Consider the following 6051-nt stretch of genomic DNA (forward strand, 5'->3'; position numbering starts at 1 on the left):
GGAATTGTAGAGATGTTGAATCAAGGCAGACACATTGAGCGCAACTATTCAAAATATTGTTGTTAACAACTTTTTCATTTTTTTTTTCGCTTTTATTATTTTTTCACTTTCATTCTTTTTATTTTTTCGCTTTCATTTTTTGTTTTCTCTTTTCCACGCTAAACAACAATGTGAAAACAAAAACAAACAAACAATAAACAAGTTTGACAAGACATTTGTCATCAAAACAATTTTGACGTTTTAAGCCATAGCGACAGGGTTGTATTATTGGCGATTCTCATACCTGGCCTACCTAATAGCTATATTACATTACGTGTATTTCATGTGTATGTTTTGAATTTGTTTGTCCTCGTGTAATTCTTTGTGTGTGCGAAAATGACATTTTACCATGATGAAATAATAAGGTGGCGTAAAATGACCAGATGATTGGTTTCAATCTGTCAAATTTTTTGTTATTGTGAATAAATTGTATGAAAACGTAAACAAACGTTTTGACATATTGAAGAATTTTTGGCAAAAACAGAGTTGTGTTTGTGCTACTTACGATCTTGCATTTTACATATGATTTATAATTTTTGCTATTACACCAGTATATGCCCAGCAAAATGTTCGATGCCAAAGATGACATTCAATCATGGGTGCAAGTGATCTAGCATGTCATCTTTTTGGCATCTTCATCGATGAATTTTACCAAAAGATGACGTTCTTTTCTGGATCCGAAGCATGTCATTTTAACCAATGCGTTGACATGTCATTTCCACCAATGCTTTGGCATGTCATTTCCACCAATGATTTGACATGTCATTTTCACCAATGCTTTGACACGTCATTTTCACCCATGCTTTGACATGTCATTTTAACCAATGCTTTGGCATGTCATTTTCACCAACTCCTTGGCATGAAATTTTCATGTATTGTTTGGAAAATGGAAATGCTCATGGTATAAGTAAAGAGGTAGATTTAAATGAAAAAAATCTATAGAACCCTTGTTTTTCATGAATTCATAAAACTTCAAAATTAGTAAACAAAACGGCAACAAGTGGGTTTGTTTACAAAATACCAATTTTAAGCATTTTATAAAAAACGCGAAAAATGAATGAAGGGCCAAGGTTTCTCCACATAATCGAGTTGTGGATATGATAAAATGTTTGTTTCAATAATAAGCTGAAGGATTTCTTCCATACAACTGTTCTAGAAACAATTTTGAAAATCATTGAATTCGATTGTTTTTAAAATTTTTGGCATATTATTCAAACATCACACACACATACACAGTCTGTGTATATTGTTTTGAAGTTTTAGGAATACTCGAATGAAAAAATTTAAATTGACAGAAAGCTTTGGCTAACCTTTATTATTAAACCATGGAAATGCTGTATTGAAATAGGGTTTTCATGAAAAACAAAACTCTTTATTAATTCAAACGAATTCATGAAATAACTACAATTAATTTATCAGTTTAGTTTTTCAAAAGTTTACATCCAAAATTGCAATGTAATCACCACCGCTGCAACGCAAAAGATTACTTCCTCCGTTCTCCGCAACTGATATTCTTTCATCTTACAAAAGGTTTTTTCAATTATCTTCCCATCACCAGTTCAGATTTCGACATGGAATCCAAATGCACTCCTTTAAGTATTTTTATTTCGTAAATTACTTTTATTTTATAATTTCGTTATTTTATAACATTTTGGTAATTTATACTCTTTTGTTTAGTGACGGAAATATGTAGGGATCTACAACCCGGCTTGCTTTAGGGATCTCTAAGAACAAAATGTAACGAACGGGGAGGAGAGACTTTTTATGGAAAATACCATTTATGCTTAATTAATTTATTTTTAATTGTTTCTTTCCAAAAGTAGTTTCTTCTTTATTTTCAGATTCTTGTTCCTTTTCGTTTCGGACTTTTTTTCAAATTCCAAGAAGCAAGATTTGATTGATTTCATTCTATGTCAGATTTAGAACAGACAAGGGAACTTTTAAAATAGCAATGTGTGCAGTCCGATTCTATTTTTAGCTCGATGGTTGGGACTTCATATAATACCAATTGTTTAGAAGTTTTAGTTGTTTGATATGCAGGAAATGTAAGACAACATCACGACGACAGTTCTAACAACTTTGGTCTGTTCCAGAAACTGCAAGAATCTACTTATTTTTACAACGTAACAATTTTTCCTTTATGTTATCGGAAAAAATAGTAAAAATTAGTAGATTTTTGCAGTACTGGAACATACCAAAATGAAAAAAAAGGGTGTAAATAAAAACACAAACATCATCTCTATTGGATCGATGGAATGGGTACAAATGCTGATGAAAAGATCGGATCCTTCACGACTTCCTTTGCATTGGTTCAAATCCTAATGAAAAGATCGGATCTTCCACGACTTCCTTTGAACCAATGCAAAAGATGACATGAAATCACGTCATCGCAAAGAACCCCTTCCGTCAAATTTTGCTGGGTGTTTTTTTGTGTGACATAACCTATAAATGTAAACAAATCCTTTATCAAATCGATTTATTTAAGTTTCTTTAAGGAATTATTTCTTTCAGCTAATTTTGCAAATTTCTGCTTTCATCAAAACAAACAAATCAGCTGTTTTCTATTTATTGTACATACAAAATAGGAAGGGCTCTAAAACGAAAAAGTTACACATGGGTTCACACATCATTTTGATAGATGAAATTTTTTATATGGATCACACTATGTGTACAACATGTAGATGTAAAAAATGCAAAACATACACATGAAATACACGTAATGTAATATAGCTAAAAGAATTATTGTACCATGGTTTGTGCTTTGGGTGAAGCCTTCTACTGTCAAAACTTACCATATTGGTAAACTTATTGTCCACCGTTCTCGACCTGAAACATTCCCATCATCTTGCACAAATGTTGGCCGTTAAATTCAAATGTAACTTGGTAACATCTTCATAAACCTCCTCGATATTTGGGGTGGTGGCGGCCCAGCTCGTTTCTATCCCACTCTAACCCCTATAGCCACCTGAAAGTGTTGGTCACAACTAAACCGATCCCATCCACGGTTTAAGCTTTTAGAAAATTTTACGAAATCTTTTTATTCGTATAAACAAAACTTTTATAGAATCAATCGCGTAAATTTCGGCTATTGCTTCTACGGCTTTTCTATGGTTATGTCAAAATTTTCGATAATATCAATATAAAAAACTATTCATCGATATTGGCGTAAAAAATTAAGTATCGATAATATCGATATTCCCATCGATGGTTTACCAGCTCTACAAACTACAAAATAAGTTATTTTACTTTATAGTACGTTTATATATAACCGGATTTAAAAAAACCCACTGGGTTTCAAATATCAATTCCTTTGCGTATACGTCAAATAAATCCTCATTAAGGCCATGTTTATATTATAGCCTTTTGCAGGGTTAACCTTCTTTATGAGGATTTGTTTGACGTATATGTAATGGAATTGACATTTAAAACCCAGTGGGTTTGTTAAATCCGGTTATATATAAACGTACTATAAGAAGGATAACCCTGCAAAAGGCTATAATATAAACATGGCCTTAGCTTCGTTCCCGTACTTTTTAATAGTAAAACTCGTAAAAGAGAGAACTGTAAAAAAATTGTTCACACAAAAAAGATTTTTGAAATAGTTCGGGAACGGAAAAATGGAAAATACGTCAAAAAAACTGGACAAATGTCAAAGTCGGTGTATCAGCCAATCAGACGCCGGCATCCATGTTACTATTTTTTACACGTTCAAATTTGTCGAGTAAAAAGTTTTTAAAGAGAGCGTAATTCAGCGCCAATTTTGTTTAAAGAGAAGTGAAAATTTTACAACTTTTTTGTGTACGGGAACGGGTTTTCGGGTAAAATGTGTAAAAGTCGTAAAAATTGTAAAAACTTTTTAGTTCTGGAACAAAGCTTTTCATTATCGTTTTCCATAATTTATCTAATAATTTTTTCCCTTTTTTATATCTATTTATTTTAATAGCCAAACTTTTGTTTATGTTTTTGCCAGGAAGTCCGCCACAAAACATTCGAATTTAAATCAGCTTATCAAACTTGCAAATTCTTACAAGAAAAATTTTCCTTGCAAAAACTTGTAAACAAACCTCTCCAATATTAGATCTGTACGATAACTTCGCAAGTGAAAAGTACTTGCAAGTACTCAGCAAGTTCTCAGTAACGTCTCTCCACCAATTTTACTCTCGAAGCTAAAAATTTGTATATTGTTATCGAACAGCAATTTGCAAAAACTTGCAAGAAGTCAGGTGATTTGAAGAAGTTGGCGGAAAAGATTAAATAAATAAATAAATAATAAAATAAAAAAGAAGTCACCACAAACTACAAAATAAGTTATTTTATTTACATTATCGTTTTCCATAATTTATTTAATAATTTTCCCTTTTTTATTTCTATTTATTTTAACAAACGTTTGGTTAGTTTGTTTATGTTTTTGCCAAGAAGACCGCCACAAAACATTTGAATTTTAATCAGTTGATCAAACTTGCAAGTTCTTACAAGAAAAATTTTCCTTGCAAAAACTTGTAAACAAAACTCTTCAAAATTCTCTCACTATTGTCTCCAAATTCGCTCTCTTTTACTTTCATAGATGATCAAAATTACTCTTAAATATTTTTAAGGGAAAAATAAAACTGCGTTTTTGTTAGAATTGTTTTACTTTTTTAATATTTTTAACACACAGACGACATCTAAACAATTACAAAAAATGATTTTATTAAAAATAAAATAACAAAACAACCCGTAAAGGTTTATTTATGTTGTAACAACGAAAAAGAGAAACAAACCACAGCAACGCTGACGTGCGAGAAAGCCCATCTATGTATGTTTACTTTACACGTTTGTTATCGAACAGCATTTTGTAAAAGTTTGTGCAAATTTGTACAAACTTTTATTATCGAACAGCATTTTGTAAAAGTTTATGCAAATTTGCACAAACTTAGGTGCCTCTAAAGGAAATTTAAGCCGAAGTTACTGAGAACTTGCTGAGTACTTGCAAGTACTTTTTACTTGCGAAGTTATCGTACAGACCTATACATTCATTATACCAATTAGTCGTTACGACACGCCAAATTTGGATACGACAAAGCTAAATCCGAGGTCTACTATTGACATACACATAGCCCAGAAAGTCTGCGTTCACCTTACTACTTTTCAAAAACGATGCTAAAACTTTAATAAATAGGTAAATGAGATCAGTTTTTCTTTCATAAATATGTAATTGGCACTCTTTACTACCAGAATAAAAAGAAAAATTCCTGAAAATATGTGTGTTCGTTTACTTAAAATTTGTACAAATTGTTACTGGATGTTGTTCGTTTACTCTACAGTACAATGCAAAAGACCTTAGCAGATTACAAGAAGTTACTGAACTTGTACAAATTGTTGAGTAAACGAACGCACCTAATATATTATTATTACGAAGATAACGGTAAAAAAGTGTTACAACTGCTAAATTAGAGCCCCAAAAAGTCTGCGTTCACTTTGTATGTTGCAATGATACCGTTAATTTTTTTCATTTTTTTTTGCAGTTTTCTCCCATTTTTAATCAATATTGTCACAATTGGTCATTCTGTGAGGTCGTTTACACACTTAACTTAAAAAAGTAAAATATTTCAAGAATAGAAAACAAGGACAAAGTAATTGGCATCGATAAAAGGAAAATTCTAGGTAAACAATGGAAAAAGCTATCGAAATATTGGCGAAACTGTAGGTAGAACATATTAGTCTATACATAGAATTATAATTAGCTATAAAAAAATCGGAATTTTGAAGTCAATGCCCAGATCTGGACGGTCAAAGCGCAGTTTTGGACTGTCAAAAATATTATCAGAACGGGAGGAGCGTAACATAACTAATATAATTAAAACAAACAGTCCGATAATTACCTCAAAAATTGTTGAAAATGTGAAAATGGCATCCAAAAAAAGTATTTGTGCACAAACCGCCAGAAAAATACTGCATAAAGCTGGGGCCTAATTCTCGCATACGTGATCGAGTTATTTCGATCGATATTTTCAGTATTTGGATTACGGCATC

Source organism: Musca autumnalis, unplaced genomic scaffold (assembly GCF_047663935.1).
Source record: "Musca autumnalis isolate F117 unplaced genomic scaffold, ASM4766393v1 scaffold_1, whole genome shotgun sequence".
Lineage (NCBI taxonomy): Eukaryota > Metazoa > Arthropoda > Insecta > Diptera > Muscidae > Musca > Musca autumnalis.